Here is a 14,175-nt window from a genome sequence, read left to right on the forward strand (position 1 = left end):
GTGTGTGTGTGTGTGTGTGTGACCTAGTAAAGTGCTGTTTTCATGTTTACCCTTTTTAACGTGTGATTACAGGGGGGTTGGAAGTCGCTGGGAAGTGCACACGCACTTGCGCATGGTGTGCGGGGGCGCCGAGGGTCATGATTCACGAGCTTCCCTCTGCACATGCGGTGCTGCCATGGTTCGCAGATGGTGCATGCAAAACAATAAAGAGAGACATGAGAATAAATAAAGTGGGAGAAAGTTTTTTTTATAAATGTAATATTCATATTTTCTTATTAGGTGCATTTAACAGGAGTCTAAGCAGCTGTGGCACTATAAATTTGACCAGACTGTTCATTTAAATCCACAGCAGACACACACGCACACACAAATTCCCCATAGAGTTCCCGCTAATGGCCAGTGTGTGTCTGTCTGTCTGCATAAACTCTCATTAAAATGTCTGTCAGTCCGTGTGTGCCTGGGTGTGTCTAACTCCCTAAGGGTTAGAATGGACCATCTGTACCCAAGTGTAAGGGTGAGTGTTGGGGAAGTGTGTGTGTGTGTGAGTGTCACAGTCTGGACAAAGGCCTAACATTTGGCTAATCATCCAGAGAGACCTTGCCACACACACACACACACACACACACACACACACACACACAGTAAATCAATTACGGCCATTAAGTTAGACACTGTGAAGTCAAACTGGTGTCGTCTGGGTGCTTTACATCAATTTTAATCAGAGAAGCATGCATTTTTGTGTAGTGGGGTGGGAGTGGGGGGTTGAGGTGCAATGTTTCAAATTACCAAAAATGCAGACGGAGCACATCTCCCCATCCTCTCACTGTCAATCACGGCGCCATATTCATTTTCCCCCGGTGGAAGAGAAACGTTGGGTTATTTTTACTTCCATACGTAATGCAGCATTCTTCTCATTCCGGTGACAGAGAAGTGCATAATGTGTAAAATGTGTATATGCTCCATGGTGGAGGGTGCAGGGAGGTGGCTTTCCATTTGTCTCGTTTCTTAGTAAAGTGGAGGGAAAATTCTATAATTGACTCTTTTAAAGGAGACAGAAATCTCCATTGTTATCATTTGGGCCTTCTTGTTTTTGTGAAGTATCACTGCAGGTCAATGGAAAATGACGTTCCCGGAAGACCTTGCCAACCTCTTAACATTAGTGTCACTCCATGACACATTTTCCCAAAAGAAAACACGATCTTTTCTAAATGGTGAGTGAAACATAATTGCTAAATGTTTAGTGATGTTGTATGACAGCGTTTTGTCCTTTCACTATAAATAAGTCCAGGAATCATTGGAAGGGATGGTAAAAACCTTCAAGATAGTGGTAAATTTATTCCTATTGCTCAAGCCATTTCAAATAGAAGATGATGTATGTGTTTGATACAAGCTATTATTTGTGAGAGGTGATGGTCCATGATTTCAGAAAATATGGATTCAAGACCATCAGATGACCTGATTGAATTTTGCTGAGCTATAAAACTCATTAATACAGACAATGGCATGTGACTTTTTGATGTATATCATGTGAATTGTAAATATGAAAAAAGGTGTTTCCATGAGAGTGTAAAAAAGAAAAATGGGACCTCAGTGGAACTTGTCAGTTTGGGATCAGAACCGGCAACCTTCTAATTACAGGTCCATCTGCACCATATGACTAGAATATACAATTTGAAAGCACAAGTTACTGACGATTAAGGAAATTATGGACAAATCTCATGAAAAGCCGTTTAGTCATCACAACACAAAACAAGTTAGGTCCACCGTCACCATGACAACTAGGGGGAGATCTTTTTGAAGACTTTGTCGCCCATCTACGGTTTGATAGAGACTCATATCTGAAAGGCCATCACCGCTCACTAACCTTTCAAACACAGTGTCACCGCAGAATGACGGTCTCACTCCTTACTCATTTCCCCGGTGGGACCTTGTGAAAGATTTCCCAAAAAGTGGGTCACGGGTAACAAGGACCCTAACGCTTGTGAAGATTGGCTCAGGCTTTAAAATATTTAAATGGGAGCCTGGGTCTGTCTCTGATTTCGAAAGATGGTGTGTGTGTGTGTGTGTGTGTGTGTGTGTGTCCATACATAATCTCCTCTGTACTTCTCTAAAACTGAGACTTCTTTGGTTCCACAACTCACAAACAAACACGAACACACTTCCCTTTCGTGTGTGTCTGTGATCATTAGTGTGGAGGAGAGCGCGTCACTCGCTTCCATGTCGTAGTGATTAGAAATCCCTGTGGTGACCAGAGCTGGGGGAAGAGAAGAAGTGGAGGAGGGGAAGGAAGAGAGGTCCTTCGCTCTAATCTGATGAAGATCCCCTTCGTTTTCGGGACTCCGCCGTGGTTGCGTCGCCAATCACCGTCGTCGCGGACGACCAGCCCCGCTCACAAGAGAGCCAGTCAGCGCGGACAGCCCCCCTCCTCTCTCAACTCATCCCTCCCTCCCTCTCTCTTTCTGTCTCTCACTTCCTCACTCGTTTTCTCCCGCACACTCCTCTCACACTCACCGACTTTGACACACACACACACAGACTCTCTCTCTCTCTCTCTCTCTCTCTCTCTCTCTCACTCTCTTCTTGATGCGCTGCCTCTCTCCCCTCCTCTTCATTCTGAAACAGCATCACTCCCGCACTTCTTCCCGCCGCCTTGGCACGTGCCCCAGTCTGCGCTCTGGAAGCAGGGAAAGAGCGACGTGGCGGAGCCGGGAACCGGTGGAAGAGTAGAGACTGCCGGACGAGTCAAGAGAAACAGCCAGGAGGAGGAGGAGGAGGAGGAGAGAAGCTCCGTTTGGATTAAACTGGTTTTAACCCCGGCTGGCCGAGAAAGACCCACTCCAGGTAAGAGCTTCACCCTAGACCTCCTTTCCTCTCCTCCACTCTTCCTCTTCCCTCCTTGGCTGATGTAGACTTCACGAGAGGATGCGGCCAACTCCTCCGGACACTTTAGCGTGTGTGTGTGTGTGTGTGTGTGTGTGGGTGTGTGCGTTTTAAAGCCTTTTAGCCACCCGAGCGGAGAGCGAAATCTCTGACCTGTCAGCGGCTCAAATCTTTATTCCCCGCCCTGGCAGAAGGGGCGCGTTGAGAGTGTCGGTGGTGATTAAACGCAGCGAGGGCTCATGCGCTGATTAACCAAAGTAGGTCCTCTCTCTCCTCCGCACGCACTTTATTCCGGAGAGTTCAGGCCGGAGCTCGCACGCCGCTTCCGTAGCCGCGTTGAGGATGCCGCGACCTGCCCTCACCTGCTCTGGAGCCAAGTCGGGGGGAGGAGGCACGCTTTCATTCAGATGATCGGGCACCGGCACTCATCCGGCTGCAGCAGACAGAACATCGGCGGGGTCACCTCGGTAGCAGTCGGACTGGGGGTATGAGCTGAGGCGCAGAAAAGTAGAGTAATATGCAGGGGGACACGACAGCTAGAAAGGGAAAAAAACAATTGAGACTGGTGCAAAGTTCACCACGGTAAATAAGTATTTAAAAATAGCTTTGTAGTTCTCTTTATACTCTTCTTCCTTTGGTATTTAATGTGAAAGTGAAGTGATTGTCGTTGTGATGCGCTGCAGCGCAGCACACGATGACCCAACGAAATTTGTCCTCTGCTTTTAACCATCACCCTTGGTGAGCAGTGGTCAGCCATGAAAGGCGCCCTGGGAGCAGAGTGTGGGGACGGTGCTGTGCTCAGTGGCACCTCAGTGGCACCTTGGCGGTTCACAATCATCTGATTACGGGGCCGCTTCCTTACCCGTTAGGTCACCGCTGTCCCATTTTTGTTCACTGTATTGCCTTTATACTGATGGTGATTATTTTTTTTTTTGTAGTTTTGTTAGATGTTTTTTGCTATTTAAGGATCAAAATATATTTTTACTTTAAATCTTTTCTCTAATTATATGCGCATGGCATGTTCTCTTTTATACAGTTTTTTTTTTTTTTTGCATGTTTACATGTAAGAAAAGTCTTTTTTCTCTAATTGCATGAGATTAAAACAGTCTAAACCTGTTCAAACACTTTAATAATGGATAAACCCATTAAAATGGGTTCTGATGCATAGAACATTGGATCCGATTCCGGTGTCAGGGGAACCTGGGAGGGCACAGCTGACCCTGCATAGACAGATGCTGGAGATTTCACACACACTTGCACACACACACACACACCGTAAGCCCCTTACACAGATTATTCAGTGCCCAGAGAGTTGAACTTTAGAACTCGGCCAGCGAAATTCATTTTCTAAAAGTTGATCTGCCCGTCTCTCTGGGTCCATAAATGCAGAAAAGCAGATTGACAGATTAGATCCACACACACTTCAAACAAGAAACCTTTGATAATGTGCTGTTCCCTACAGTGCTGAAATATGTGTCTTGCAGTACATGACTTGCAGTACAAGACTTTCTTTTTCCAGGAGCAAATTTAATATCAACTGAACCCGAACCCGAACACGCATACTCTCTCTCTCTCTCTCTCTCTCTCTCTCTCTCTCTCTCTCTTTCTGTCTCTCAAACACACATTTAAAAAAAAAAAAAAGACAGGAGGCAATAAAGTGCAACAGTGAGAGATCAGAGACGAAGATTTGAGATCAAAGACCCCCGTGCTGATTTGGTCTCTCTGTCTGAGGATGCTGCAGACGCCCCCTCTACCCTCATTTAGAGGCGTCTCAGCATCACTCCGCAATCACTGTGCATTCCCTGTGTGTGTGTGTGTGTGTGTGTCCGTCTTTAAGGGAGAACACGGTATTTGATTCATTTCCACACCTGAGGCTCCATAATTCTATTACATACTGAAGAGGAAAGGATTCTCACAGCTGGAGGTTTGTGCGTGTGTGCATGTGGTCTGCTTTCCAGCTGTGTTGGTTTTGAGGGATCTCTTGCCTGTTGAGACCCCAACACATGAACTTTTCACAAGTACACACTTCACAAATCCACACTTCACAAGGGAGCACTTCGGGGCCAACACAAGTACTCATCACACTCAAAACTCCATCTCCCTCTTTCTCTCTCTCACACACACACAGACACACAAGCTCCAGCTGAATTTTAGCACCATAGTGTCGAAGCTGACTGTTCTGCTGGATTTATGCGGTAATGCAGCGCTCTGAGTGTATGATGGGAGCGTTCACCTGCCTCCCCTTCACTGCCTACACACACACACACACACACACACACACACACACACACACAGAGTCTGAGGGCTGAGCTGTGATATCGCATCCAAAACCTCACTAATGCAATGTCAACAACCCACACAGCCACCCTATCCCTACTCGCCCCCACCCTTCCTGCTGCTGAACCCTCCATCAGAGAAACAGGCCGATTTAGGAAGAGATGTAGACGGAGGGGGCGCTACAGACAGGCACACATTTCTGTGACAGCGGAATCCATTATCATTATGGAGGAGGGCGGTCTTGGGTGCATAACTCACACGGATGTCCCGAAAATCAGACAGGGCCTTCTGACATGTCCATCTGGGTCCCCAGGGGCCCAAAGCGATCAATTCCGGTGATCATTGGAGGCTCTTGACTCTCAACACCTTGGGCCACAACAATCTAGTGTCCTCTCACCCTCGCACACACAAACACACACACACACACACACACACACACACACACACACACACACACACTGTCACAAATGAGCTCAGGGTCAGCATGCGTGCACAATCTGCGTATGTCTGCGTCTGTAGTGAGATTAAAATAGTGTGCTGCATGTCTATATTTAGCACAATTTATAGCATTAACATAATAGGCTATTTTCAAAAAGGTAATAGAAAATTTGAGCTAAAATGCTTGTCAACTATGGTTATTTCAAATTAATCAGACAGCTCTCTGTGTGCTTAAGAACCATTTTGGATAATGTGAAGCTGAAGCAATCAAGTATCTGGCAATGCTCATTGCTTTCTTCTGACTACTAGGTGTGTTAGATGCAATGTACCATAAGTGCTTTTCTGGAAACACCCATAGTGTATGTAAACAGTATGGTGGAAGACGTGAAATAGTCTATTGTATATGCGTTATAAATTTTAATTGCGTTTGCAGCATGTAGAGAGTGAACGAGTGTGTCCTTGTCGCTGTTCTTAGTGCAAGGGAAGGGATCTGCGCGAGACGCCGCACAATCCTGAGACTTAAAGGATTCCCATGAGCTTCACATTATTGCCCCAATCATCAGAAGGTTTCTTTAATACGCGACGCTCGTCCTCATTAAAGTTTGATAAACGCGGTGCTGACTTCAGCAGAAACTTCAACGGTCGATCTTAATAGCCGCCAGAACGTTCCTGAGCATCAAAAGCCTCAGGGACCGTCATTAAATGACGTCATTTGGGCCGTTGCTTTCCCCATACTTCTTCCTGCTGCCTGCTCTCGCGCAGGCACGCACACAGAAACACACGTCTTCAGGCTTATTATCGCTCAGTCACTCCTCCGCCCCCCTTCCACCCGCCGCGGCAGAGGGTCTCGGGCACGTGGAATTAAAGTCTGCCGGTGATGGATGGAGCTTCATCAGGGGAGATATTGCACCTGTTTCTCTCTGAATGATGGCCGCTGCTCTGCTCAGTTTATATTGATCTGTTTCCCCTCAAGTCGGCCACCGTCCACAATGGCAAAATAACTCAACTCAGTGTCTGTGTGTGTATGTGTGTGTCCGTGTGTAAGAGACGGTCTAATGGCTGTAACGGTGTGTCCATGGTGGTTTTTGATTGAAGGCATGGTGATGTGTGAGTAATGATTAAGAGCTGTCACAAAGGAGTGGGGAGGGTCTGTGTGTGTATAACAATATAGATGTGTGTGTTGTTTATATCTTACAAAGATAAAGTTGACAATACAGCACTTATCCTTTTCTGCTCAACCTTTGTAACTCAAAATGTCTGAATGTGGTGTCAACTTTCATTCATAGTCTATAACTATATCAGTAGATTTATTTTGCAATGATGTTTTTAATTATCTTGAGAAAGGGAACAGGGACAATAAGTTATTTAGTGTAGTGAAGTAATTAATCATAAAAAGTGTTATCTGTTATTAAGAGTAGGCATAGAGGCATAAAGGTAGTTATGTGTGTTACCTCTGAATGTCCAAATAAAAACAAGAAAAAAGATATATAGTAGAATAAATTATAGTAGAATATATGTAACTGTCAGGAATGTGGGACAGGGAGAGGACACAAATGCAAAACTCACAAATGCAGGCATTTAACAAAAAAATAAAATGGGCCACAGGGACACAGACACTGTACATGAAACAAAGATAAAAGACAAATGGCCGAATAAGGACAGGATATGACTAGGATGCATGTATAATAAGAAAACATATGGAAACAAACAAGGCAATCAGGAAAAAGAAAACAAGGCAAACAGAGTACCGGGAAATGTACTAATCCTATTTTTTTTCAGCCTTCGTAATTCCATTAGATTTGACCAGAAACCCCAACACCACGAGATGGTGGCCCCCAAAAAGCCACAGAACCTCCACTGTGTTTTATTGATCAGTGTAGACACTCATTGTTGTTGCGCCTTTTCTAACCCCCGCATGCGTATTGACAAAACATATTACGTATAATGTATACGTATAACCCAACACTGCTTCATCTGACCTGGCCCCTCTGATTTTCAGTAAATTCACATGTGTACTTTCCCCAAGGTTTCGCATCCTTTAGAACATCTGATTTTTAAAAAAAGGGGTGGCTCAAGACTTTTGCATATAAATGTATTTGTGTGTGTGTGTGTTGGTTGTCAATGTGTGTTTTATGATTTAAAAGAGGATGAATAGTGTATGTGCCCCTTACATGGTTGGGGATATGGGAATAGAAAAAAGCAAGCAAGAGTGTATGTGTGTGAAGTTTCAATAACAGGAAACTGAATGAAGAAACATTTGCATAAAAAATTGTGTCAATCTATGCATTTTGCCTCGCTAAATATTATAGTGTATGGGTATGGGATCAGTATCATTCAACAATCTTAAAATGTGAACATCATTAATTTGTGTGTATTGATGTTGTTTGGTGGGGGGGGGGTTGTTGTTGTACAGGGGAGTGCAGGCCACAGATTATAGTCAATCATACATACACTCATGGTGGTATGGAGATATTCATGTGGCTTTCCACAGACACAAATGAGAAAAAAAAACAGCTTGAAGCCAGATTAAAATGATGCTCCATGTACACACACACAGTGCAAATCGCAGATTATGTATACTAGATGACATCATCACAGCAATGACAGCTCTTCTACAGTCGCAGATCCTCTCCCTCAGATATACACACACACACATACACACACACATAGTCACACACACTGTGCCCTTTCATCCCCGGCACATGCTGAAATGAGCCTCCCGTTCCCAACGTTCTACTCTGTTGCATCGTGTTGTCCTGCAGTGCCGAGTTCAGTGCCAGCCAACCCAGTTAATAGGTATCCAGCTCTGGTACAATTCCATTAGTCAAATATCCTCCCTCTTTCACTCTCTCTCACAAACACACAAAGAGACAGAGGCTCTCGCCACTGACATTTACTCACTTTATCAGAGTGCTATATAGCTCGGACAGCCCTGTTTTAACAAAGCAGTCCAATCAGGAGGGAGGTGTGACTTGCTCAGCCGTACACTAGAAGCTGTGGAACACACACAGGCCACACATGGCAGCCTGTTTCATCAGAGTGTGTTTACTCAGAAGGTTGCTGATGCTTTGAATTAGAGAAGGATCAAACCCGCACCAAAGAAAGCTTGGAGCACTAATGTGCCACAGAAACCGTCCGGAAGAGCCATGTTTGAAAATAATTGAGCTAGAATGTTTTTTTTTTTTTTTTATTTTATTTAGAACCAGAATCCAGGCTCACATGGTCACAGGACCATTGATGAGTTTGGGCCAAGGAATAGAACAGTATAAAATGCCAGGGATGCCTTATATACAGGAATGTATGCATGGGGCGAGAACATAAGGGGTCACGTGAGGTGTTTTTTTTTTTTAACAAATAACACAGATACATTTCTCAGACCCAGCATTCCATGCAGATCATCAATAAAATATCCATGCATATGTAATAAAAAAAAATCTATTTAGGTATATTTACCTAAAAAATTTATTAGACAGCGCAATAAAGAACGTGAAAAAAGGGAATATTAAAAAAAATGTGCAATGTATTGCTTGATAAACGCTAGTGTCTGCTAGCGTCTGCTAGTGGATCAGGCCTGATATTATGAGGCAGGAGACCAAATTGTGCCGCAATGTGGGATTCACTGCCAGGGGTGTCCAATAAACCACCAATGCTGCACAACTCTCCATAGCACTGGTGGCTTACTCGTATATAAAAACACACAGAGACAGACAGACACAGATTTGCACTAATTCACTCAGCCTCAAACAAGAAAGACAATATATGAGGGAGAGATGAAGGTTTTATTCCCCCTCAAGAAAGCACAGTGGATGGCCAAAGGCTTTTTAAAACAGACAGATATCATTACCTCACGACTCCAGCGGTCCCTGATGCATCTCAAGGCCCAGCCAGCAGGACGTGCAGCCCCGTGTCGAGGGACAGAGAAATTTCCAGAAGCAATGATCTCCAGCCGGGCTCCATAACCTTAAACAGTGGGTCGACAGTTCCGTAGGCAGCACGGGAAAGATTTTCTGTCAAGCAGGTGAATGACTATTAGTTTACCGGCCCTGACCCCCCTCCCCCTGGAATATGGGTGGGATGTGTGACGGCAGCTAAAAATGAGTCTGTCTGTGAGCTGGCATGGTGTGCTTATAGAATCTACACCTCAGCCAAATTGCATATTGTGTACAATATTTAAGAAATCCTAGAATCAAGTTTGTGCTGATGGATAATGATACAGCACTGCTGTGTGTATTTTTAAAGCATACTGTGTGCATCATAGTTTTTTCTTTGTTCTGTAACTCAGTCAAATGGTAACCTGCACAATTCCTCGTCCATAATGATAATAATACATTAGGGTCTATTACATAGATATGTGGGAGAAAATACTTCACTGGCATTGAAAAGGTCAGAAATAACTAAAATCTTTGTTATTATTTGTCCCTCTCCTTTGCCTTGTAATTAGTATAATTAGTATAATTAGTATAATAAACTATCCAAAAAGAAGGTAATTTGTATATCATCTCGTATGAGGAACCAGAATTAACTTTTTTTTTGTTATTTTAACCATCCTTGCCCAGGCTAATTTGCTTTAATGTGAAGCATAAGCACTTTGTTAAAACCCAAGAGAAAACCGGATCAGTTCCGACTTATTTATAGAGCACTTTATGCAAGTACACTGAACCATAATGCTGTACAGAAGAAAAAAAAGAAATATATATATATATATATATATATATATATATATATATATATATATATATATATATATATATATATATATATATATATATATATATATATATATATATATATATATATATATATGTGTGTGTGTGTGTGTGTGTGTGTGTGTGTGTGTGTGTGTGTGTGTGTGTGTGTGTGTGTGTGTGGGTGGGTGTGTGTGGGTGGGTGTGTGTGTGTGTGTATGTATGTATGTATGTATGTATGTGTATATATGTATGTATGTATGTATGTATGTATATATAACTTGCTCACACAAAGCATAAAACACTTATAGAACAGAAATGAGACATGAAAAAAATAGACATAAAATAAATAAAAACAGTCATTTGTATACACCTAAAAAAAATCATAACTCATCATGAGAACAAATGGGTTTTAGGAAGAGATTTAAAAATGTTACCTAAGGTTACCTAAGCACAATATGTTGTTAACTTTCGTTAAAGTACATGAACACACCATTTAAGTTGTGCGACTAAACCACTGTTGTTCCAACTTTGTCCAACTCATTAATCATGTTCAGGTATGGTCAAAATCACGTTATATAGGGCAAACCAGGCAACACACATTTGCCGTCGTAGAGAATCCTGACCTTCAATGAACAATTAATTCAACAAGGTCCAAGCCTCAAGCGAATTACAATAGTTTTCTACGTCATTTGCTAGTTTATTTTAACATAAAAGTCACAACAATTATATGTATAGATTATGGACAAAAACTAGAACAGAATTTTGTTCTCATGATAACATGCATATAAATTCACCACTAGCAGCCCCTCACCCCATTTCCTGTAATCTATATGGTAATGTATTCCATCAAACATTGCAAAACTACAATTGCCTGACTACAGTGGTCTGAAATGCATTTGCAATGCACACCAATATGCTGCTGGCTAATGATGCATTAAGCTTTTAAAGAATAATACTCATATACAAAATAATACAAAAAATGGCTGGGATGTGAAAGGTCCTTTTTTGTGTACTTTGCTCACCCTCAACATGTATTTATAACCCTAATTATAAATACATGACAAAGGACACTTGACCCCTACCTGCAGAAAGCAGAACAAATCAATTGCAGAATTTTGCAAACAAATACAAATGCTAATATTTGAGGCAATTTGTTTACTTAACCTCAAAACTCAGCAGCAAATATCAAGAAGCAAAAAAACAAGGAAGATATCGATGATTTTGCACCTGTTAGAAAATTTTAATTTACCCAACATATTGAATAATTTTTTTTTGGTTAAATTGACATTGCTGTTGTAGCTGTTAAAGAAGATTGAAACAACACTGAAACGTCATCAGGAAAAGGCTTTGAAAGAGCTGGTGATGTTTTATGTTGGTAACACTTTACATTGCACAGCTGTTGTTAAGTACAGTCTGATCTAGTGTATATTTACTTGTGTTTACAGATGAGATAATACTTGAAATGTAAGAAATACTTGATACAGCACCCCCTAGTAGAAATATTGTGGTTGTTAGCCCTTAAAAATTGATGGCTTATGTTATTAATGTGGATTACCTCATGTTAAATATATATAATCACAATGTAAATGAAAGTAATTGGCATATGGAGAAATGTCATTTGTTGTCTTATTTTTTCTTTTTTCATATTTAAATACTATAAGTACTATACATCATTTTGGAAAATGAAAATGCTCTATTTCGACTTTCGGATCGAATGTTACCCTGCCAAGAATGGAGAACTTAATGTCAAGTTTGACACATCTAGTTTTTACAGTGACTCCCCTCAAATGTATTCCTGAAACTTTTCTTTTAGCCATTATGTTGAAAGGTCAGGCCTAAAAAGCCAACCGACTTTAAAGTCCTTGCATTCAAAACTAACTTACATATTTAAAAAACTTCAATTATTACAAAAATTATAATAGGTCTATGGTCATTTGTTCCTGAGGCAGCCTTTCTTTGCAGCCAGGTCCAAATCTCCAACTAGAAAGATGGTGTGGGCCAACTCATCACATCTACTGCATTTTTCAGTTTACCGCTCAGATGTTAAAACTTCAGATTCATCTACCTTTCAAAAACAAAAAATAAATTAATTAATTAACTCATCTCATCAACAGCGGGTGATTAATGAAAGCCTTTTGGTTGAAAATTAAACCATTGTGAACATGCTGCGACAGCACAAACTGCTTGGACTGACTGACATTCTGACATTTAACCAACTTCCATCTGTAAATTCAGCAATAGGGTTTTTTTTTCCCCTCTTTGCAATGTGCCAATGATAAATGTGCCCATCTCGTCCTTAAATCACATGCCTGAACTTCAAAGCATGTCACACGGCACTTTGAAATGCTAATGATTTGCTGCTGTCATCCCTGTGGTACATTCACAGTAAATTCAAGGCTACGATATAACTCATATTTGCATCATAAAACTGTAATATGAGCTCTCCTAATTTTTTTTTTTTTTATCAGTCGCTTCATCAATTACATAGTCAGTAAATATAGTCAGATACTAAAACGTTGTGTATGCATTGAGTTATACAGTCATGCATTCTATTGAGGTTGAGTATATCAGTTTTACTATGGTGCTTGTGGTAAAACTGGTTACACTTGATCTTGTACTGTCTGTATGCTGAGGCACTGCGAAACCCAATTCTATGTCCTTTGTGTCTTTTAAATAGATTGTTATTACCCCAGACAAAAGAGTTTTAAAAGAAAAGGAGCGCTGTTGCTCTGGCACTATTGAGCGCTGTTTAGTTTAATTTGTGTGTTTAAACTGGGAATAGCATAAGAGCCGGGTTTAAAAAAAAAAAGAAAAATCCTTCAAATCCAAGGACTTCTGCAAATAAATTCTGAGTGTGAGGAGTTTAGAGTGAAGCACCATTATGTGAACTCAGGCTGGACCCAAAAAGCCACTCAGGGATGCAAAAAAAAAGAAAAGAAAAATCTCTCCACATACATGAGGGTGTTACAGAAAAGCAGAGAGTTGCACCCTCACCCCCCCCCCACCCCACCAGACTGACAGATAGACAAAAAAATAGTCAGGGTTAAGACGAAAATGCAGGAAGTGAAATGGCCAGAAATGGGAAAACGGCACAAAAATTGGGAGGAGATTTTGTGTTTGCTTGTTGTGTGACTTGATTGGTCGACATAAACCTCATATCTACCCTGACAGCTTGGACATAACCTGAACTGCAAATAAGCACCGAGTTTATCCCACTGGGCAAAATGGATGACTGCATAATTTTCAGCATAATTTTGGAAGGGTGATTTATTACCTTTCCCAAGAAGGTCATTTTACGGGTGTGGTCTGGCTGTCTGCATGTCTGTCCAATTTCCATGAAATTTAGTGGACATATAGCATGGCCAGAAGAATAACCCTTTTAAATGTACACAACATGAAGATCCATGACGTTGCCTTAGACCACATAAACTCACATGCTTTTAACCTCACAGGCCTGTAGACAGCAGTAAAGACCACTTTATTGTCATTTCGCTATATACAAGTACACACTAACACACAACACAGTGCAAATGGAATAACACACAGCACAAAAACATGACAAGGGACATGGTGGACACTGTGCAATGACTCCTTAAAATAGTGCAGGTCAAGACAAACTAGACAAACCAGGCAGACACGTACCATCAATGAGTGTATGTGGTATATGATATGCTATGACAACAATAGTAGTGGTATGAAATTATATGATAATTATATTATTTAATATTGATGAAACATTACTAATGTTAAAAATACAATATCTGAACAATTTGGTGAAAAATAATATGGAAAACAGTATTCTTAGACCACTTGCTGTATAGATGATTCACCACTCAGGGTCACGGTTCCCAGAGCCCATCCCGAGACACAATGGCAGTAAGTGGGATTTGAA

General features: G+C 41.6%; 1 protein-coding gene across 2 annotated transcripts in view; it reads left to right on the forward strand.

Moving 5' to 3' along the window:
- The first annotated feature begins 2,319 nt into the window (after positions 1–2,319).
- Positions 2,320–14,175, forward strand: part of LOC114778931 (cadherin-12-like) — a 114,474-nt gene continuing 102,618 nt past the window's right edge. For both annotated transcript variants that reach the window (XM_028967181.1, XM_028967182.1), the window contains exon 1: positions 2,320–2,841. The gene's annotated coding sequence lies outside the window, so the exon portion shown is untranslated. The remainder of the gene's footprint in view (positions 2,842–14,175) is intronic.

This window comes from Denticeps clupeoides, chromosome 2, assembly GCF_900700375.1.
Source record: "Denticeps clupeoides chromosome 2, fDenClu1.1, whole genome shotgun sequence".
NCBI classification, from domain to species: Eukaryota; Metazoa; Chordata; class Actinopteri; order Clupeiformes; family Denticipitidae; genus Denticeps; species Denticeps clupeoides.